This window comes from Pan troglodytes, chromosome Y (assembly GCF_028858775.2).
Source record: "Pan troglodytes isolate AG18354 chromosome Y, NHGRI_mPanTro3-v2.0_pri, whole genome shotgun sequence".
Taxonomy (NCBI): domain Eukaryota; kingdom Metazoa; phylum Chordata; class Mammalia; order Primates; family Hominidae; genus Pan; species Pan troglodytes.
Genome location: NC_072422.2, coordinates 12989700 through 13012761, shown reverse-complemented (window position 1 = coordinate 13012761; position 23062 = coordinate 12989700). Strand labels below are relative to the sequence as shown.

Sequence of the window (23062 nt, the reverse complement as noted above, 5' to 3'; positions counted from 1 at the left end):
GACCAGCCTGGCCAACATCGTCAAACCCTATCTCTATGAAAAATAAAAAAAATTAGCCAGGTGTGGTGGCACGCACCTGTAGTCCCAGCTACTCGATATGCTGAGGCAGGAGAATCTCTTGAACCTGGGAGGTGGAGGTTGCAGTCAGCCCAGATCATGCCACTGGACTCCAGCTTGGGTGACAGAGTCAGACTCCAGCTTGGGTGACAGGCTCAGACTCCATCTAAAATAAAAAATAATTAAAAATAAATGAGTTTCCAAGAAAAAATAGAAACCCACAGTGACACAAACATAGGCCTCTTGCCTTTTGAGGCAGCAATGACACTATGAATTTGTAAACTCAGTTCATTTCTTGACTTGACTGGGGACCATGGGTCTTTGGGGTGCTTCCTCTTGGAATATAATTCTGTGTGAAATCATACTCAGCTAACATTTGCCTTTTTAATAGAGTCAGAATTTTTCTATATTGCCGACATTGCTCTTGAACTCATGAACTCCAGGTATCCGCCTGCCCAAACCTCCCAAAGTGCTGTGATGAAAGGAGGGACCAACATGGATTTCAGCCCTCAAAATGGTGCACGCTGCCACATTTCACAGCTTTACCCTGGGCCTTATTGGTATTTGCCCAACATAGAAACACTTTCTAAAAAGTAGCAATTTGCTCACATAATATTTCCACAAACGATGCCTTGACCCCTGTTTGTTTTTATGGTTTGTTTTGTCTGTGTTTTTTACTTTACTTATCTCTTTTCAGGTGAAGTAGATTTTACCAATTTTAGGAAGATGTGTATTTTCCCCAAAACATGTTAGCTGGTGTTTTCTTCTGTCATTAAGTAGCGATTTTCTGAATCTCTCAAGGTACAGTGAGAGCCGATTGATATAAACTATACTTCATAACATCTTTTTTTCTTTTCTTTCTTTCTTTTTTTTTTCCTTCCTTCAGGTAGAGTTTCGCTTTTATTGCCCAGGCTGGAGTGCAGCGGCGTGACTTCAACTCACTGCAACCTCCACCACCTGGGTTCAAGGGACTTTCCAGTCTTCAGCCTTTCGAGTATCTGAAACCAGAGACACACGCCGCACACCTGGCTAATTTTATTTTTTTAATGGAGACTGGGTATCACCATATTGGTCAGGCTGGTCTAGAACTCCCAACTTGAGGCACACCACTCACCTCGGACACCCAAATTGCTGAGATTAAAGGTGTGAGTCCCGCGTCCGGCCATAACATCTTATCCTCTAGAAATCCAGAGCGGGTAGGTCTGGAGTCCTTGAGACCAGCCTTCCTTGGATGAAGTCCAAAGCGATGGCTGAGGATTAGAGGGTGTGGTGGGGCTGGAAAGTTGGTCCCCTATTTTTGCTACCTAGGCAATGGAATCCCCTGACCCCCATTACTTGGTCACCCTTTGAGATGCCCCTCCTCCACAGCCTTGGAGGCTGACCTCTTACTTTAATGTCTGTCTTTCTTCCTTTGTTGGGTTTCAGGAGGGGGTGCAGGAAAGAGGGTGTGTGTGGGGAGGGGGTGAGGTGCGGGGATGGAGGGGAGCATCCTAAGGGTTGATTTAATGTCATGCCTCTTTCATCACCACCACCGAAGATGAACGCAACAATCAGCTAAATACTGAGTGTTCTCACTTTTAAGTGGGAACTAAATAATGAGAATGCGTAGGAAGAACTAGGGGGACGAGAGACGCGGGAGCCTACTTGAGGGAGGAAGGGTGGAAGGAGAGAAAGCTTCAGGAAAAAGCAAAACAAACAAAACACAAAAACTGTCAGGTACTGCGCTGAGTATCTGGGTGATGAAATCATCTGCACACTGAACCCTCCAGTCAGAAGTTTACCTATGTAACAATCTTGCACATGTATGCTTCAACAAGAAATAAAAGGGGAGAAGAAGAGAGAGAGAGAAAGAGAGAGAGAAGTACAATGAAACACCACCTCCTTGACCTGAGTCAGGGGGTTTCTGGTCCTCTCAGGGAACGTTCTGAAACAATGAAGGATTTTGGTCTGTTCTTTTTTGTTTCTTTGCATTTTTATTTATTTTATTTATTTTTTTTATGATGGAGTCTCGCTCAGTCACCCAAGCTGGAATGCACTGGCGCACTCTTGGTTCACTGCAACAACCATCTCCCGGGTTGAAGAGATTCTCCAGTCTCAGCCTCCTGAGTGGCTGGGAATACAGGCACATGTCATAATGTCCCGCTAATTTTTGTACCTTAGTAGAGACAGAGTATCGCCATGTTTGCGATGCTGGACTTCAAAATAAAATAAAAATAAAAATGAAATGAAACAAAATGATTAAAAAGTGAGTTTCCAGGAAAAAAAGGAAAAAAAAAACAGAAAAAAAAAAAAAACCCACCGTGGCATACACATACACCTCTCTCTTTTCGAGGTATCAAACACGTTAGGAATTATGCATAACTCCTTTTTTTAACTTAATTTTATTTTATTATCATGATTTATTTTTTGAGATGGAGTCTCGGAGGACCTCCCTCTGTCCCATATCCTGGTTGCCCAGACAACCTCAGGAGACAGACGCTGGATGGGCCAGATTGTTATTCTCTTTGGCCAGTTGTTTCCTTGTCTTTCTTCATGTTTTTAACCCGCATGGACTCTTCTGCTGGGGTTTTACAGATGGCGGCTCCATTTTAGGCCTTGTTGTTGGTGAAGACTTTCCTGATTCTCCCCAGACGTAGTGAAAGCAGGTAGATTTGACTTCCCTTGCCTTTTCTTTCTTTCTTTCTTTCCTTCCTTTTTTTTTTTTTTTTTTTGAGACAGAGTTTCAATCTTGTTGCTCAGGTTAGAGGGCAATGGCGCGATCTCGGCTCAGCTTTCTTTCTTTCTTTCCTTCCTTTTTTTTTTTTTTTTTTGAGACAAAGTTTCACTCTTGTTGCTCAGGTTAGAGGGCAATGGTGCGATCTCGGCTCACCTTTCTTTCTTTCCTTCCTTTATTTTATTATTTTATTTTATTTTATTTTATTTTTTGAGACAGAGTTTCACTCTTGTTGCTCAGGTTAGAGGGCAATGGCGCGATCTCGGCTCACCACAACATCTGCCTCCCAGGTTCAGGCGATTCTCCTGCCTCAGCCTCCCTAGTAGCTGGAATTGCAGGCATGTGCCACCATGCCAGGCCAGTTTTGTATTTTTTGTAGAGACTGGCTTTCTCCATGTTGGTCAGGTTGTTCTCCAACTCCCAACCTCAGGTGATCCGCCTGCCTTGGCTTTCCAAAGTGCTGGGATGACAGGCGTCAGCCTTCGCACCCAGCCTCTCTCTATCTCTTTCTTTCTTTCATTCTTTCTCCCTCTTTCTCTTTCTTTCTTTCCTTTTCTTTCTTTCTTTTCTCTTTCTTTCTTTCTCTCTCTGTCTCTTTCTTTCTTTCTCTTTCGTCTTTTTGAGACAGAGTTTCAGTCTTGTTTCCACGGCTAGAGTGCAATGGTGCAATCTTGGATCACCACACCCTCCACCTCCTGGGTTCAAGCGATTCTCCTGCCTCAGCCTCCTGAATAGCTGGGATTACAGGGATGCTCCCCTACGCCCGGCTGACTTTTGTATTTTTAGTAGAGATGGGGTTTCACCATGTTGGTCAGGCTGGTCTCCAACTCCCGACCTCAGGTGATGCACTCACCTCGGCCTCTGAAAGTACTCAGATGACAGGAGTGAGCCACCGCGCCCGGTCTACGTAGTTATTTAATTTTGTTTTTTATTTGTATCATTTCTAAGTATTTACTTATATTTATAAATATAAATATTTTTATACATTTATATATAAAAATAAATATTTATATTTACATATAAATAAATGTATTTCTGTATAATAAACATGTTTATTATATAGAAATACAATTCTATATAATATGTTTATTATATATAAATAAACATATATTGCTATATAAAGAAATGATTGTAGATAAATACATTGTTTATATATAAAAAGTGCTGTATTTATATTTGTAAATAAATAAGTACATTTATTTCTTTTCTTTCTCTCTCTCCTTTTATGTTTTTCTTCCTTCCTTTTTTCCTTTCTCTCCTTCTTTACATTTTTCTTCCTTTCTTCCTTTCCTTCTTTCTCTTTTTCTATTCTTTTTCCCTTCGTGCTTTCTCTTTCATTCCCTGTCTTTCCTTCTTTTTTCTTTCCTCTCTGTTTCTTTTTCCCTACTTTCCTTCATTTCTTTCCTCATTCTTTCTCTCTTTTTCATGTTTTTTTCCTTTCCATCTCTGTTTCAAAAATGGAATGTTTAAAAAGTTTTCTTTCTTTATCTACATTTTTAAAATTGTCTCTTTTCTCCATTTTCTTCCTCCCTCCCTCCCTCCCTGCTCCCTTCCCTCCCTCCTTACCCTTCACCATCTGTCTCTTTTTCCATTCCCTCCCTCCGTCCCTCTTTCTCTCCCTATGTCTGTGTTTGTGTGGATTCTGGAAGAGCCTACGTATTCTGCATCTCCCTGTGTCCGCAGCGACCCACGACCGAGTCCTTGTTTGTTCTTTCTCCCTCCCTCCTAGATGCATCTCCAAACACCCACACGCCATGGGTTGTCTTCTGACTCTGTCGCGGTCAATGCAGAGACACGTTTTGGGGACCGTTTCTGTGGGGTTGGGGAGAGGGGCTGCGTTTTCGGCCTCGGGAAGAGCTTCTCCACTCACGGTTTTGCTTTTGCGGTCCACGGGCTGCCCTGCCACCCGGATTTGTCTTGCTGATGTTCGCGACGGTTGTCGGGCTCCATCTGGGGGCCGCTTTTATATCCTGCTCTTGGCTTCTGAGGGAGGGGACCGTCCCCGTTGTGAGCTAGGCAGAGCTCCGGAAAGCCCGTGGTCTTCAGCCGTGATGGCCCGGTGGCGCCAGAGCTGTGGCGCGTCACTTGTGAGTCAGAACTCAGGCGCGCAGGTTTATGTGGCGGGGGGGCTGTCGCTGCGCTTCTGGGCCCGAACCGGGTGTGGGGCTGCCTGGGCTGGTCCACCAGCACGTTGCAACTCCCGAGGCCTGAGCCGCGAAGCGGGAGGCTGGGGATGCCCTTCCTGGCCTGGTCGCATCCTGGCCCACGGGCATCCTGGCCTTCTGAGGCGGCGGCCGAATTTGTTTCCGAGTCCCAGTGGGGAGCCAGAGACCGTCCTGCCTCTGTCCCTCCAGTGCAGGGGAGCGGTCCCCGGACTGAGCTGCGGCCCTCTGCCGTGATATTTTCTGACAAGTCCCCTTGCGAAGTCAGTGAGCCCTCCATGAGCGCGCGTGCGGCCCGAGAGGTCACACCTGGCCGGCCTTCAGTCCCTCGTGTGTCCTGGTCGTACGAGGGGCCGGCTAAAAATGCTTCTGAGTCTCGATCTGGAGACAGGGTCCGGCCCCTGCGTGTGGCACGGGTGGCCGGGAGGGCGTCCCTGGCCCAGCGCTGCTCCCGCGTGTGTCCTGGGATCGACCAGAGGGCCCTGGGTGCTCTGTGTCTGGCTGTGATGGTGGTTATTTTGGGGACGGATGCCCGTGTTGTGGTTTCCTGGTCCAGCGGCGTCGTCGGTGACTCAATCTCCTGCCCCCGGGGAGGTATATCTTTCACTCCGAGTCGGCATTTTGGGCCACCAGCTTATTGTTGACACGTTGTCGTCTGGCGACCTGTCTCTGGAGATGTCGGGTCTCTGGATGTGTGCACGGTTCTGGCTTACCGGTGACCCAGTTAGCCAGCTCTGCTCCTGTTTGAGCAGCCTGCTGGGATCCGCAGGCTTGCTGCTTTCTCACGCGTCTGAGAATCCCAACTCTCAGTGCTGGCCCAGTTCCAGGCCTCTGACCCACCTGGGGGCGGCAGGGGCTACCCTGCCCCCGTTTGCTCTCCGCTGTGGGCACCCAGGGCGGCGGTCACAACCCCACGCTGTTGGCTCCGTGCCGTGGGTGTCAGGCATTCTCGTCTCTGTTGGGTTGTCTGCCATCCCTTCCCGAGAGTGAGGAATGGCTGGGCTGATCGGCTCACTTGCTGGTGGGCTGGCCGACCCCTGCTCTTGAGGGGGGCTCTTCATGATCGATGTGGTGATGCCATGCTCTTCCAGAATGGCTGCGAGCCGCGACGTGTGAGGGGCGGACGTTCGTGGTGAATGGGACCATTGTTTTCACCCTGCTCACGAGGGCCCCCTTGTCTCTCTCCCCGTCTGTGGCTGGTGCGTTGGGAAGGCATGGGGTGGGGAATCCGGCCTGACCTAGCTGTCCCAACCCCGCCTTCTACTTCACAGGGTGGGTCGGCGAGGTTCTCTGACGCGGCAGGCACCTTTCGCTCTCACGTCCTGTAGTTGTCGATTTGTGGGTGGCCCCCTCCACGGGGGCCCGTCGTGCTGGTTTCTCAGGATTTGCGTGAGGGTTGGCTCCGCCTGGGCCTTTGCGTTGCTCTGGGTTGTCCCTCAGGTGCCGGAGGCCGAGCAGTGGTGTGTCGTTCCCACCCCCAGCGGCCCCTCCTCTGGTCGCCGCCTTGGTGTCTGCGTGTGGCTTCTGAGGGAGCTCGTTGGTGTGGGGCTCAAGGCGTTGGAATGAGGCACGCCCCTCCCAAGCGGAGAAAACCGCTGCCTGGTCCGGTGAGCACAAGGTCGGTGCTCCCCTTTGGTGGGTGGGAGCGGCCGTGTGAGCGACCGCGGTGGGCTTGGGCCGGTGATGTGTGCTCCGGCCTGCCGCCGAGAAACTACCGTTTCTGCCTCCAACCAGACGTTATGTGGGTTTACTTTTGGAGATGGTTTGCCTCGAAAGAAAGGCGGGTGGACTGGGGGCCTTAGGGGATTGTTCGCACGTGCACCGGCCGGGCCCCTGCCCTGACCATGAATGCTCAAGGCTGCCGCACGCAGGTTTTTTCTGGTACTTCAGGTCCCCTTCCTTCCCCAGGCGTCCCTGAGCCCCTCTGTGGGCCAGACGAGGGACGACTAGTGGGTGAGGGATGTGAACTGCCGTGGGTGAGAAAGCCTTCTTTATCAATCTGAAAAGTGTGCCTTTGGGGTACCCGGATACTCTCGGCCTGCCACCTCTGTGTAATGGTAGCGCTGCCGTAGCGGCTTGCTTGCAGAGGACCCTCCTCCGCTTCCACCTCGACGGGGTGAAGGGGAGAGACCGAGGGTTCCGCCGGCCACCGCGGTGGTGGCTGAGCGTGACTTGTCGCCAACTGTGGCCCCCGCCTCACCATTCCGAGCTGTGGGAGGATACCGTCAGGCCAGGCCCAGCGTCCTAGCGGTTGAGAACCAACTGCTGCGAGGGGTGGGTGTGCGTGGCGTTCAGTCCAGAGTGTGACCCCTTCTCCTGCCAGTCTGCTCTCTGCCTCCTCCTATGCCAAATCACGACTGGTGCGGATGACCGCGTTTGCAGGGCATGGGGTTAGGACGCCTGGCCCTGGGAAAGCGTCCCACGGTGGGGGTGCACCGGTCTCCTGGAGCGGGACCGGGTCGGAGGAGGGACAAGAGTCACGTGCAATGAGACGCTGGCATTGGATTTGTAGCTGTGGTCCCTTCGGGGCCCTGGTGGAGGGAGCTGAGGCTCCTGAGGTGGGTGTCGGTGGGTACCGAGGTCTGTCTGGCATTCTAGGCAGAGTGCTGTGGGACCGCCCTCGTGTCTGTGGTGGTGGGATCCCGTGGCCGTGTTTTCCTGGTGGCCTGGCCGTGCCTGAGGTTTCTCCCCGAGCCGCTCCTCTGTGGGCTCACGGGTGCCCTTGCTCTCGTGGTCCCTGGCCCTTGCCTCTCTGTGCCCCCCTTCCTCGCCCACCGATCCTCTCTCTCTGAGTGGCTCACTGGGTTTACATTGGTGGTGGCCCCGTCTGGGACCCAACTTGTTGGCCCGGTGTCCACTTCCCCTGGCGCGTGTGCTTTTGGGATCAGGTTGGTGGCGCCACGCGTGGGCCTGGTGGGCGCCTGGAGGGTTTTAGGGTTGGCCTGCAGCACGTGAGGGGAAAAAGTTCTGGGGGCTGGCCGCAACTGCGGTGGCGGTGGGGGGAGCCGCGGGGATCGTCGAAGACCAGTCGGCCACTCCAGGTGCGGCGCGGGGTTGCCTTCGTGCTTGGAGGCTGTTGGCGGTGAGACCCCGGCGTGTGTCCTGCCCGCGATTGGCTGCGCTTGAGGCGTCCCGTGGTGTCCCTTTCCCCACTGGCAGGCTTTCTCACGCCTTCCCTTCACCTCGGCCTCACCCCAGGGTCTTGTCTTCTCCCGGCCAGCTCTTCTGAATTGGGTCGGTGAGACCCCAGGTGCACCTTGCTTCCTGGGCCTGCTGCGGCCGTTACCTGAGGCATCTGTTCTGGGCGTCGGTGTCAGAGAGAGACGGCCTCCCTGCGTGATGTTGCCCTGTTTGGCGCATGCGCCTGAGTGAGGCCCGGTGGTCCCTCCTGGACAGGCGTTCGTGCGCTGTGGGGTGAAGTTTGATCTCTGACTTGCTGGTCGCTCGGCCTTTTCTCAGGTCGGGGGTGGGGGCAGGCATGCCAGCCGGCTTCCTTTCCTCTCCTTTGGCCATCGGGTGGTGTCTGCCGCCCCTGCGCCTGCGACTCTCGGCAGGGCTCGGAGCCGGACCTTGACCAGGACAGGTGTGTGGGTGCTGTGGCCGCATGGCACGACTGTTGCCAGGCAGGGCACCACGGTCCGCTTCTCGCTCTCCACCCGAACATTGGGGCCGCCCCATGGGGCGGGGGAAGCTGTGTCTCCTCGCCACTGCCCTGCACCTACTGTGTGCATAAGTGGCCGCTGGTTCATCGTGGCTGCTAGGCACGGTTTTGGTGGTCCTCCTCCTCGCAGGTGGATGAGAAGGGTCGGTGGTGGTGAGCCCATGGTGGGGGTGGGGGGGGTGGTGTGTCATGTGGGTGGGGTGTCCGGTTCCCTGTGCTGCACCTCCCACGTACTGCCCCGCACTTGCGCCCTGCCGCCAGCCCGGCCACAACCCATCTTCGCGTCCAGGGTGCTGGGCCCCTCCTTGCAAGGCCTTGGCCTCGTCGGGGCCTCACTGCGCTTTTCCTACCTGGTTGATCCTTCCAGTAGCATGTTTGTCTTAGAGATTAAGCCATGCGTATCTAAGTACGCATGGCCGGTATCGTGAAACTGTGAATGGCTCATTAAATCAGTTATGGTTCCTTTAGTTGCTCGCTCCTCTTCTACTTGGATAACAATTCTAGAGGTAGTACATGCTGACAGGTGCTGAACCCTTTGCGGCGGATGCATGCAGTTATCAAATCAAAACCATCCCAGTCAGCCCCTTTCTGGCCCCAGCCAGGGGGTGGGCCCTGGTTCCTTTGGTGACTGTAGATAACCTTGGGCCAATCTCACACCCCCCGTGGCAGTGACGACCCATTCGAACGTCTGCCCTATCAACTTCTGATGGCAGTCGCCATGCGTACCATGGTGACCACGGGTGAAGGCATCAGGGTTCGATTCTGGAGAGGGAGACTGACAAATGGCTACCACATCCAGGGAAGGCAGCAGGCACGCAAGTTACCCACTCCGTACCTGGGGAGGTAGTGATGAAAAATAATACCGGACTCTTTTGAGGCTCTGTAATTGGAATGAGTCCACTTTAAATCCTTTAACGAGGATCCATTGGAGGACAAGTCTGGTGCCATCAGCCACAGTAATTCCAGCTCCAATAGCATATATTAAAGTTGCTGCAGTTAAAAAGCTGGTAGTTGGATCTTGGGGGCGGGTGGTGCCACCTCTATGCTCTTAGCTGAGTGTCCTGTGGGGCCCGAAGTGTTTGAAAAAATTAGTGTTCAAAGCAGGCCCGAGCCACCGGGATACTGAAGCTACGAATAATGGAAGAGGACCGTGGTTCTATTTTGTGGGTTTTTGAACTGAGGCCATGATTAAGAGGGACTGCTGGGGGGCTTTCGTATTGTGCCACTAGAGGTGAAATTCTTGGACTGGCACAAGACGGACCAGAGTGAAAGCATTTGCCAAGAATGTTTTCATTAATCAAGAATGAAAGTCGGAGATTTGAAGACTATCAGATACTGTCGTAGTTCGGACCATAAACGATGCTGACTGGTGATGCAGCAGCATTATTCCCATGACCTGCCAGGCAGCTTCCAGGAAACGAAAGTCTTTGGGTTCTAGTGGGAGTATGGTTGCAAAGCTGAAACTTAAAGGAATTAATGGAAGGGCACCACCAGGAGTGGAGCCTGTGGCTTAATTTGACTCAACATGGGAAACCTCACCCTGATGTGGACAGGATTGACAGCTCTTTCTCGATTCCATGAGTGGTGGTGCATGGCTGTTCTTGGTGGAGCGATTTGTCTGGCTAATTCCGATAATAAACGAGACTCTGCCATGCTAACTAGTTATGTGACCCAGAGTGGTCAGCGTCCTCAAATTTCTTAGAGGGACAAGTGTCATTCAGCCACCCGAGATTGAGCAATAACAGGTCTGTGATGCCCTTAGATGTCCGGGACTGCATGTGTGTTACACTGGCTCAGCGTGTGCCTACCCTATGCTGGCAGGTGAGGGTAACCCGTTGAACCCCATTTGTGATGGGAATGGGAGATTGCAATTATTCCCCATGAATAAGCAATTCCCAGTAAGTGTGGGTCATAAGCTTGCATTAAGTCCCTGCCCTTTGTACCAAACTACCAGTTGCTAATACCGATTGGATGGTTTAGTGAGGCGCTTGGATCCCAAATCAACCTCGTAGGACTCTTAGCAGTGGATCACTCAGCTCGTGCCTCAAAGAGTGCAGCTAGCTGTGAGAATTTGAATTGCAGGACACGTTGATCACTGACACTTCGAACGCACTTGTGGCCCTGGGTTCCTCACAGGGCTATGCCTGTCTGAGTGTCGCTTGCTGATCAATTGCCCCCGGGGGTGCCTCTGGGTTCCTTGGGATGTGTGGCTGGGGGATTCCCTTGCAGGGTCTGTCAGGGCTTTCCATCCCCCCAAATGCAGACCCGGTGATGTTTGCCCTTCTGCTGCACACGCCCCTTCCTCCTCACCCTGTGGGCCCTGTGTGGTCACGTGTTGGTGGTGGGGGGAAGGGGAGCCTGGCTGGGAGACAGAGGGTGGTGTCACAGCCCATAAAAATGGAAAGGGAAGAAAGCTGGCACTGGCCTTGCTCCTGTGGCTGCCAATGTGGTCTGGGTTCCTCCCTTTGGGGCTACCTCGCACTGCACTTGGCTCAGGGTTCATTGGCCCTGGCTAGGTGGAAGGTCCCGTGCCATTGTTGTCGTGCTTCGTCGGTGGTGGGGGAGTGTTGTGAGGGGGGAGGAAGACAGGTCTGGAAGGGTCTGGCAGTGAGATGGTGGGGGAGCGTGTCCTGGTTGTTGCGGTTCACTTCCTGCCCCTGGTGGAGGCCTAGTGTCCAGCTGACAGCTGCTCCAGTGCCCTTCCTCCCTGCCACCCCTACGGGGCACTGTCCTCCTCACCCGCCCCCTGCCCGCCTGGCTTGCTTTGTGGTGTGTATGGGGCTGGAAGCCCACCTCGTGGCCCTCCTAGGTGCACTCATGGCAGCGGTCCCAGGTTTCATGGGACGCCGTGGTGTCATCTGCCATCCCATGCCCACCTCTGGCTTCTGGCCATGCCATGCTGGGTCCCTGTCCTGAGCTTCCGTGTTGGGACAGGGTGGTGCTGCTGCTGTGTCCTTGGACCCATCCCCCACGGAGGTGTGTTGTGTCCGTCCCACCCCTGATCTGTGCCCTTCCCTCCTGTGGTCCTGCTCTGGCAGGGCAGCGGGGGTGCAGTCAGCCGCGGCTGTCTTGCTCTCCCTCTCCCTTCGTCGGGCCCGTCTCCCGACAGAGCGTCGGGTGGTCGGGAGGGCTGGTGCATTTCATCAGTCCGCTGACCAGCCCCTGCCTGTCCATTTGCCTGGTTCCCCTCTGAGACGTGACATCAGATCAGACGTGGTGATCCATTGAATTTAAGCGTATTAGTGAGCGGAGGAAAAGAGACCAACCAGGATTCCCTTAGTAACAGTGAGTGAAGAGGGAAGAGCCCAGTGCTGAATCCCTGCCTTGTGGTGGGGTGTGGGAAATGTTGCATATGGAAGGCCCTGTCCCCGGCACCGCTGGTGGGTGGCCCAAGTCCTGATCTAGGCCAAGACTGTTGGTGGTGTGAGGCTGGTAGCCACCCCTGGCGCGCTGGGCCCGGGTCTTCCTGGAGTTGGGTTGCTTGGGAATGCAGACCAAAGGGGGTGGTAAACATCTAAGACTAAATACTGACACGAGAGCGATAGTGAAGTACCATAAGGGAAAGTTGAAAAGAACTTTGAAGAGAGGGCATGAAACCATTAAGAGGTAAATGGGTGGGGTCCGAGCAGTCTGCTTGGAGGATTCAACCCGGCTGCTGGTCTGGCCATGTTGGTGGCCCGGTGGATCTTTTCTGCCCCCTGTTCCTCCTGACCCTCCCACCCGCCCTCCCTCCCCCACTGCCCCTCCTCCTCCCCGGAGCGGGTGGGCTCCGGTGGGAGTGTGGGCAGGCGGGGCCGGGATCGGTGGAGGACTGTCCCCCAACTGGCGACTGGCGGCCGCTGGGTGCATTTCCACCGCGGCGGTGCACTGTGACTGGCTCTGGGATGGGTGGGAAAGCCCGGTGGGGAAGGGTGGGTCTGGGGGCCCCTTCTGTCCTTCCCCATCTTCTCCCAGGCTGCGTGTCCTCCCTCGGGAGGCCGTGCGGGTCGGGGTGGTGGTGGTGGTGGGACCAAATCTCCTGAGTTACAGAACCCCTGCAGCAGCCATTGTCAAATCCCAGGGCCGAGGGAGAGAGACCCATTGTTGTGCTCTCCCCTGCCAGTGCCCTCCCCCCCGGGGGTGCGCCGGTGTCTCCTGTTGGGGAGCCGGGACACCCCTCCCACTGTGTCTGCTCTCTCAACCCCCTACCTGCATCCCCGGTGACGGGGAGCTGTGTAGGGGGATAGGGCAGACTGTCCCCAGTGTGCCATGGGCGGGTCATGCTGTCGGCCCGGGGGAGTTCTCTTGGGGCCACGCAGACGTCCCTCGGTGTAGCAAGCACATGGGATCGGTGGTGACGTCGGCTCCCCACCCGACCCATCTTGAAACACGGACCAAGGTTAACACGTGCATGAGTCAGGGGCTCGCACGAAAGCCGCTGTGGAGCCATGAAGGTGAAGGCTGGTGTGCTCACTGGCTGAGGTGGGATCCCGAGGCCTCTCCAGTCTGCCGACAGCGTACCACCATCCCATCTCACCTGCCGCGCCAGGGAGGTGGAGCACGAGCGCATGTGTTAGGACCTGAGAGATGGTGAACTATGCTTGGACAGGGTGGAGCCAGAGGAAACTCTGGTGGAGGTCCGTAGCGGCCCTGATGTAGAAATCGGTCTTTCGACTTGGGTATAGGGGTGAAAGACTAATGGAATCATCTAGTAGCTGGTTCCCTCTGAAGTTTCCCTCAGGATACCTGGTGCTCTCGCAAACGTAACCTCACCATGCAGTTTTATCCGGCAAAGCCAATGATTAGAGGTCTTGGGGAGGAAATGATCTCAACCTATTCTGAAACTTTAAGTGTGTAAGAAGCCTGGCTCACTGGCATGGAGCCAGGCATGGAATGAGAGTGCCTAGTGGGCTACTTTTGGTAAGTAGAACTGGCACTGTGGGATGAACCGAATGCCGGGTTAAGGTGCCCAAAGCCAACAGTCATCAGACCCCAGAAAACGTGTTGGTTGATATAGACAGCAGGACGGTGGCCATGGAAGTTGGAATCTGCTAAGGATTGTGTAATAACTTACCTGCCAAATCAACTAGCCCTGAAAATGGATGGTGCTGGAGCGTCGGGCCCATACACGGCTGTTGCTGGCAGTTGAGAGTGGACGGGAGCGGTGGTGGCAGTATGCCCGTGTGAGTGTGGTGGGGGTCCTCTCCTCCCACCTCCCCTGGAGCCCCAGGGACTCTACGCCATGACGAGTAGGAGGGCCGCTGCAGTAAGTTTTGAAGCCTAGGGCGTGGGCCTGGGTGGAGCCGCCACAGGTGCAGATCTTGGTTGTAGTACCAAATTTTCAAATGAGAACTTTGAAGGCCAAAGTGGAGAAGGGTTCCATGTGAACAGCAGTTGAACATAGGTCGGTCGGTCCTGAGAGATGGGTGAGTGTCGTCCCGAAGGGAAGGGTGATGGCCTCCATTGCCCTCAGCCGATTGAAAGGGAGTCGGGTTCAGATCCCTGAATCCAGAGTGGTGGAGATGGGCACCACGAGGCGTCCAGTGTGGTAATATAACCGATCCTGGAGAAGCATGTGGGTGCCCCAGGGAGGGTTCTCTTTTCTTTGTGAAGGACAGGGCACCTGGAGTGGCATTGCCCTGAGAGAGGGACCTGTACCTTGCAAAGCATCGTGGTTCTGCTGGTGTCTGGTGAGCTCTGGCTGGCCCTTGAAAATCCAGGGGAGACGGTGTAAGTCTCACACAGGGCCATACCCATGTCTACAGCAGGTCTCCAAGGTGAACAGACTCTGGCCTGTTGGAACAATGTAGGTAAAAGTAGTCAGCAAGCCAGATCCATAACTTTGGGATAAGTATTGGCTGTAAGGGCTGGGTGCGTGCCGCCGCTGGACGAGGTGCTGCCGCCTCCCCACTACCCGGGCGAGCCTGTCGTGGCCCTCCCCTGCCCCACCCCATGTGCCGCTCGCTCCCTCCACTGCCCCCTCTCTCCCCATCCTCCCCCTCCCTGGGGGTGGCAGTGGCCATAGGGCACTGGTGGCAGGGTATGATCTCCTGTGAGGGGGGCCTGGGAGGCTAGTGTCGGTGGTGACTCTGGACGCAAGTTGGGCCCTTCCCATGGATTGCCCCAGTTGTGGCCGCCCATGGGGAGTCAGGTGGGTGCTGGTGTGCCCTGTCTTGCTCTGTGCCATGGTGCATGTCCACTCAGGCAGGGAGCGATCTGGTGTTGGTGGGTGGTGGGTGGTGTGTGGGGTGGTTCGTTCCCCCACCTCCCCCCGGCCCCATCTGTCTCCCGTCCCCCACCCCGTGGTGGTGGCGGGCTACTGGCTGGTTCCTATCCCCAGGACCATCGTTCTGTGCAGTGCCTCGGCTGGTGCTTAGCAGCCAACTTAGAGCTGGTGTGCACCAGGGGAACCCGACCATTTAAAGAAAGCATCGCGAAGGCCCTCAGGGAGTGTTGTGAAATGATTTCTGCCCAGTGCTCTGAATGTCAAAATGAAGAAATTCAATGAAGCACGGGTAAATGGCAGGAGTAACTGACTCTCTTAAGGTAGCCAAATGTCCCGTCAACTAACTAGTGATGTACATGAACGGATGAACGAGATTCTCACTGTCCCTACCTACTTGCTCTCCAGTGAAACAACAGCCAAGGGAATGGGATTGGTGGAATCAGTGGGGAATGAAGACTCTGTTGAGCTGGCTCTAGTCTGGCATGGTGAAGAGATGGGAGAGGTGTAGAATAAGTGGGAGGTCTCCGGTGCCCCCCTGTCCCCGTGAGGGGGCAGGGTGGGTTCCTGTGGGCTGCCCGTGGACTATTAATACTCTGATCCTTTTTTCACTGACACGGTGAGGCAGGGGGTGAGGCCCAAGGGGCTCTGCCTTCTGGTGCCAAGTGCCCAGCTGTGCGCCGGCCGGGTGTGATCCATTCCAGGGACAGTGCCAGGTGGGGAGTTTGTGGCAGTACGCCTGTCGAACGGTAATGCAGATGTCCTAAGACGAGTTCAGGGAGGACAGAAACTTCTTGAGGAGAAGGGCAAAAGCTCGCTTGATCTTGATTTTCAGTGCGAATACAGACTGAAAGCTGGGCTTTGATGCTCCTTCTGATCCTTTTAAGCAGGAGATTGTCAGGAAGTTACCATGGGGATAACTGGCTTGTTGCAGCCAAGTGTTCATAGAGACGTTGCTTTTTGATCATTTGATGTTGGCTCTTCCTATCATTGTGAGGTAGAATTCACCCAGCATTGGATTGTTCAACTAATAGGGCATGTGAGCTGGATTTAGACCGTCGTGAAACAGGTTAGTTTTACCCTGTGTGATGTGTTGCCATGGTACCTGCTCAGCATGAGAGGAACCGCAGGTTTAGACATATGCTTGTTTGAGGAGCCAATAGGGTGAAGCTACCATCTTTTGGATTATGACTGAATGCCTCTAAGTCAGAATCCCACCCAGGTGGAAGGATACAGCAATGTTGTGGAGCCTTGGTTGGCCTTGGACAGCTGGTTCTCCATCCCTGCTGGTAGGCTGCAGAGCCCTGGGTTGGGTGTGTCCCACCATGTGCCTGGACTGGGTCCGGTGCAGAGTGCTCTTCATCCTGGGAAGGGTGTGGCTGGAAAGGCGACCTACTCGCCCTTCATGCAACACACATTCGGAGGGAACTTGGTGCTAAACCATTCGTAGACGACTTGCTTCCAGGTCGGAGTTTCATAAGTAGCAGGGCAGCTCCCTTGCTGTGATCTATTGAAAGTCAGCCCTTGACACAAGGGTTTGTCCGTGCGCGTGTGGGGTGGCCTGGTGCGGTGTGCTTGTCTGGCTCCATCCATCTTCCTCTCTCCTGGCCTTCTGCTGACTACGGGTGACGGGGGTGCGTGTCCCCACTGGTGTGCATGGATCCTTTCGTTCCCCTCTCCTCCCTGTTCACTGCCGGGGTGGTTCATCAGCTCTGGGCTGGAAGGTCTGGGGGGAGCGTGGGGTGGAACTGTGGAGGTGGCTGTGCTGAGCTGGGTCTGTAGCCTGCCAGCCCCTGCCCCAGGGGTGGTCGTGTGGGCCTGTGGGGTGGCCACCTAGGTTCTGGCCTTCGTATCCTTTCTCTTTCCTCTGCATGGGTCGACCAGTACTGCAGGTGATGGGAAGCGGGGGGCAAGGCCCAGGGTGTCCCCACCAAGGCCAACCTCCACTCATGGCTGCTCCTCGATCAGGCCTCCGGGGTCGACCAGCTGCCACCCGAGAGTGTGAGACAGCTGGTGGCTCGCCGTGTCCCATGTCGACCAGCTGGCCTTCTGAACCAAGCGGTGTGCAGGGGTGCCCTTCAGGACGAGCCGGATCCAGAGCGTCCGCATCTCGGTCGGAACCTCCAGGGTCGAACAGCTGCCGCCCGCGAGATGCGGACTTAGCCAGCGGCTCTCTGTGTCCCAGGTTGACCAGCAGGCGGCCGGTGGTGGGCCCCCTGGACGGTGCAGCACATCCATGTGAGGGCACCTATCCCCATTCATGCCTGGGTGGCCCCCACCAGCCTCAGCCTTCAGTGAAGCTGGGACCACGCATAACTCCCTTTCCTACATTTTTTTCAGCCCCACTTTGTTTGCTTCTGCGGTACTTTTAAGAGAGAGTCACTGTTGCCATCAGTAAGTAATACTTCCTCCTTTTGTTTTTTTGGTTTTGTCTTGTGTTTTTTTTTCCTTTCTTTCTTTCTTTCCTTTTTCTGAGGATGGAGTCTCACTCTGTCGCCCAGGCTGGAGCTGGAGCTGGAGTGCAGTGGTGCCTTCTTGGCTCACTGCTGCCGCTGCCTCCGCCTCCAGGGTTCAAGCAAACAGCAATTTTTGTATTTTGAGTAAAGAAGGAATTTCACCATATTGGCCAGGCTGGTCTCGATCTCCTGACCTTCCACCCGCCTCGGCCTCCCAGAGAGTGCTGGGAGTACAGGCGTGAGCCACCATGCCCAGCCAATTCCTTTTTTCTTTCAATCTTATTTTCTGCACGCTGCTGTGTATAAACATATATATTTATATATATATACACACACACACATATACATACACAAACATAAATACGTAGTGATAAAACTATATAGATATTTACATAATTAATACATGTTTATTATAAATGTTAAATTTAATGTATGAATATGTATTAAATGAAAACCCATTTCATTTACATATACATGTGTATGTATATCCTTCCTTCCTTCATTCATTTATTATTTTTTATTTTCGCTTATTTGTTTTTTTCTTTTTGGGCCTGCCTGGTCTTCTCACTCTGGACTCTGGTGACCTCAGCCTCCCAAGTAGCTGGGACTACAGGGATATCTTAAGCCCGGGAGGCAGAGGCTAACGTGGGCTGTGATCAGGCACCTCCACTCCAACTTACGTGAGGTGGGGTGAGGTGGGGTGGGGTGGGGTGGAGTGGGGAGAAAACGATTGTGATCTTAATTACCTTTTAGCTTTATTCATACCCTCTTATTTGCTTGTTTATTGTCATGGGTTATATGTCATTGTCATGATCATCGTTTGCTTGCTTGCTTGCTTCCTTATTTTCTTCCTTCCTTCCTTCTTTCCTTCCTTCCTTCCTTCCTTCCTTCCTTCCTTCCTTCCTTCCTTCCTTCCTTCTTTCCTTCCTTACTGGCAGGGTCTTCCTCTGTCTCTGTCACCCAGGATCACCCCAGCCTCAATGCTTTGGACCGGCCAAGCGGTCATCCTGCCTCTGATGTCTCCCATCCCCATTACCTGGGACTACAGGCACGCACTACCACACCGGTTGAATTTTATGTTGTTTCTCATGTTTTCCGTAGGTATGTATGTATGCATGTACGTGAGTGAGATGGGGTTCGGGGTTCTATCATGTTGCCCAGGCTGGTCTCGAACTCCTGTTGTCAAGTAATCTGCCTGCCTGCCTTGGCCGCCCACACTGCTGCCATTACAGGTGTCAGACACTGCACCTGGCTCATTCTATATTTGCCTGCCTGTCTGCCTGCCTGCCTGTCTATCAGTCGTTTTTAGTACGGATGTGCTCTTGCTTTGTTGTCCATGTTCTGGGCACAGATAATCTCTTTTTAAACTTCTATGATTTTTGTTATTGCAGATGTCGTCTCACATGTCGAGGTGATCTCAAACTTTTAGGCTCCAGCGATCCTCCCACATCGGCCTCCCAGAGTGCTGTGATGACACTTTTGGGCACTGTATGCTCTGGTCGTATTTGTCATGTGTCGGTTCTTTCCGTTTTCAGTATGGGGACTGTAAACAAAATTTTGAGATGCATCTCACCAATCTGTCTTTTCTTTCTTTCTTTCTTTTTTTTTTCTTTAGATGGAGTTTCACTCTTGTCACCCAGGGTGGAGTACAATGGCGCGATCTCGGCTCACCGCAACCTCCACCTCCCAGGTTCAAGTGATTCTCCTGCCTCAACCTTTCCGAGTAGCTGGAATGACAGAAATGTGCCATCAAGCCCGGTTAATTTTTATATTTTTAGTACAGATGGGGTTTCTGCATCTTGGTCAGGCTGGTCTTGAACTTCCGACCATTGGAGAATTTTAACTTTCTTGGTGATTGTTTTTCTTCTGTGTCTGTCTTCTCTCTTACTCTCCTTCTCTGCCTGTCCATCTGTCTGTCTCTCCCTCCCTTTCTGTTTCTGTCTCTCTCCCTCTGTCTCTCTCTCTTTCTGTTTCTTTCTCTCTCTGTCTTTCTCTGTCTCTGTCTCTCTCTCTCTGCCTGTCTCACTGCGTTTGTCTTCCGTCTTACTCTCCTTCTCTGCTTCTGTCTGTCTCTCTCTCTCCCTTCCTGTCTGTTTCTCTCTCTCTCTCTTTCTGTTTCTTTCTCTCTGGGTCTATCTCTGTCTTTCCCTGTCTCTTTCTTTTTCTCTGTGTCTCTCTCTCTGTGCCTGTCTCTCTGTCTGTGCCTGTATTCTGTCTTACTCTCTTTCTCTGCCTGTCTGTCTGTCTCTCTCTGTCTCCCTCCCTCCCTGTCTGTCTGTTTCTCTCTGTCTCTGTCTCTCTCTTTCTGTTTCTGTCTGTCTCTCTCTGTCCATCTCTGTCTTTCTCTCTCTGTCTCTTTCTCTGTCTGTCTCTCCCTTTCTTTCTCTCTGTCTCTCTCTGCCTGTCTCTCTCACTGTTTCTGTGTTCTCTCTTTCTCTGCCTATCTGTCTCTCTCTCTCTCTGTCTCCCTCCCTTTCTGTTTCTCTCTCTCTCTTTCTCTCTGTTTCTCTCTCTGTCCATGTCTGTCTTTATCTCTCTTTCTTTGTCTTTGTCTCTCTCTCTCTTTCTGCCTGTCTCTCTCACTGTGTCTCTCTTCTGTCTTATTCTCTTTCTCTGCCTGTCTGTCTCTCTCTCTCTCTCCCTCCCTGCATTTCTGTTTCTCTCTCTCTCTCTCTCTCTATTTCTGTCTGTTTCTCTCTGTCTCTGTCTGTCTCTGACTTTCTCTGTCTGTCTGTCTGTCTGTCTCTTTTTTTGTGGCGCGATCTTGGATCACTGCAATCTCCACCTCCCAGGTTCATGCCATTCTACTGCCTCAGCCTCCAGAGTAGCTGGGACTATGGGTGCCCGCCACCACGCCTGGCTATATTTTTTGTGTTTTTAGTATAGACAGGGTTTCACCGTGTTAGCCAGGATGGTCTTGATCTCCTGACCTGGTGATCTGACCGCCTTGGCCTCCCAATGTGTTGGAATGACAGGCATGAGCCATCGTGCACGGCCTGTCTCTTTCCTTTTCTCTGTCTCTCTGTCTCTCTCTCTGTGCTTGTCTCACTATCTGTGCCTATCTTCTGTCTTACTCTTTTTCTCTGCCTTCCTGTCTGTCTCTCTCTCTGTCTGTCTCCCTTCCTCCCTGTCTGTTTGTCTCTCTCTCTTTCTGTTTCTGTCTGTCTCTCTCCATCTCTGTCTTTCTCTCTCTGTCTCTTTCTCTGTCTGTCTCTCCCTTTCTTTCTCTCTCTCTCTGCCTGTCTCTGTCACTGTGTCTGTCTTTTGTCTTACTCTCTTTCTCTGCCTATCTGTCTGTCAGTCTCTCTCTGTCTGTCTCTCTCCCTCCCTTTCTGTTTCTCTCTCTCTGTCTCTGTCTTTCTGTCTGTTTCTCTGTCTCTCTCTGTCCATCTCTGTCTTTCTCTCTCTTTGTCTTTGTCTCTGTCTCTCTGTCTCTGCCTGTCTCTCTCACTGTGTCTGTCTTCTGTCTTACTCTCTTTCTCTGCCTGTGTGTGTGTCTCTCTCCCCCCTTTTCTCTCTCTCTCTCTCACTCACTCCCCATCTCTCTCTCTTTCTGTCTGTTTCTCTCTATCTCTCTCTGTCCATTTTTGTCTTTCTATGTCTGTCTCTTTCTCTGTCAGTCTGTCAGACCCTTTGTGATGGGGAGGGCCCTACCCCTTCCACGAAAGTGAGAAGTGCATGCTTAAGTGCCTAGAGAGGCCGAGAAGAATATAGACAGACAGGCCTTGGTGGGCTTCCCCACTCGGTGTATGATTTTGGGAGGTCAAGACATGGTCCCCACTTGGATGCAAGGGGCACTTTCAGACTTTTCTCTCTGTCACGTGTGGCATCCGTACTTCTCATATTTCCCTGATAAGCTCCTCGACTTAAAAATAAATGGTTAAGTCTGGGCACAGCGGCTCACTTCTGTCATCCCAGAATTTTGGGAGGCCAAGGCGGGTGGATCAATTGAGATTGGGAGTTTGAGACCAGCCTTGCCAAAACAGTGAAACTCCGTCTCTACTAAAAATACAAAACTGAGTCGGGAGGGTGGGGCAGGTGCCTGTAATGCCAGCTACTTGGGAGGCTGAGGCTGGAGAATCACTTGAACTTGGGAGGCGCAGGCTGCAGTGAGCTGAGATCGTGCCACTGCACTACAACCCAGGCTGTAGAGTGAGTGAGACTCTGTCTCTAAACAAACAAACAAACAAACAAATAAATAAATACCTTCTTTTCCGTGCTGACTGACACTTGCAGGCATCAGTTGTCTTCGGGCATCGCCTAGCAGCCACTGCTATTGAAAGTCGAGGTGACATGGAGGGAAGTCTCCCCGACTTCCCCTAGCCTGGGGCAACTGGTTTCTCTCTCTCCCATCTGGAGGCCCCTCCCTGTCTCCCTCGTTGCGTAGGGAACCTCCACCCTGTGGGGGCCCTACTGTTCTTTGATCAACGCTTTAGTTTTCTTTGTGTTTTGGTTTCTTTCATTCTCATAGACTCTTCTACTTGGGCTTTAGGAGGGGTCAGTTTAATTTTCAAGTTGCCCCTCGGCTCCCCCCCACCTGCTACCCACGTCTCTTTAGCTTCATTTAGCTAGTCAGTTAGGTGGGTTCTCCCCAAACCCCCCAACCCCGCCTCCCAACGCCCGGCTTGGAAACCTTCCAGAGACACCCTGGTGTGCCTCAGTCTTCTCTCCCCTTCCCCCACCCCTTGCCGGCCATCTCATTCTTGCCAGGCTGACATTTCCATTGGTGGGAGTCAGGCCTCACTCAGTGGCCACCGTTTTTGAAGATGGGATGGCACGGTCCCACTTCTGCAGAGGCAGCTTGAGCTGATGGCATAGCCCTTGACCCGCGTGGGTAAGCGGGTGGGTCTGCAGTTGCAGGTTTTTTTTTCCCTGCTTCCCTCCTCAGGCCTCCCTCCCTAGGAAAGCTTCACCCTGACTGGGTCTCAGTCACCTTTTATCATGATGTTTTAGTTTCTCCTCCCTCTGGCCAGCATAGTTTCACAATGGGAATGGCGTCACAGCTCTAGTCTGGGCCTCCTTAGTATTTGCCCAAAATAGAAACACTTTCTGAAAACTAATAGTTTGCTCACGTAAGATTTCCAGGGACAGTGCCTTGGCCCGTGTTTGTTGGCTTGTTTTGTTTTGTTGGTGTCTTTCCTTTTTCGTATGTATTTCTTTTCAGGTGAAGTAGAAATCCCCAATTTTCAGGTGACGTATATTTTCCCCAAGACATGTTAGCTGCTGTTTTCTCCTGTTGTTAACTAGTGCTTTTGTGAATCTCTCAACATGTAGTGAGAGCCGGTTGATATTTACTAGACTTCATAACATCTTATTTTCTAGAAATCCGTAAGCGAATGCTGCTGCTGCTCTTGCTGCTGCTGCTGCTCTTGTTGCTGTTGTTGTTGTTGTTGTTTTCAAAGCACACCCCAGCCACCGTTTACAGTATCAAAAGCATTATAAAATATGTGTAATTATTTCCTGAGCACGCCCTTCCTCCTTCTCTCTCTGTCTCTCTCTTTTTCTGTCTTCTCTCTCTCTCTGTCTCTCTCTCTGCCTGTCTATTTCTCTCTCTCTCTCTGCCTCTCTCTCACTGTGTCTGTCTTCTGTCTTACTCCCTTACTCTGCCTGTCTGTCTGTCTCTCTCTCTCTGCTTGTCTGTCTCTCTCTCTCCCTGTCTGTCTCTCTGTTTCTCTCTGTCTCTGTCTCTCTCTCTTTCTGTTTCTCTCTATCTGTCTCTGTCTTTCTCTCTGTCTCTGTCTTTCTCTCTGTCTCTGTGTCTCTCTCTCTCCCTGTCTTTCTCATTGTGTCTGTCTTCTGTGTTTCTTTCTT

General features: G+C 52.7%; 1 pseudogene; it reads left to right on the top strand.

The window, feature by feature from the left end:
* The first annotated feature begins 11790 nt into the window (after positions 1 to 11790).
* LOC112206597 (28S ribosomal RNA) lies at positions 11791 to 16336 on the top strand (annotated as a pseudogene).
* The last annotated feature ends 6726 nt before the right edge of the window (positions 16337 to 23062 follow it).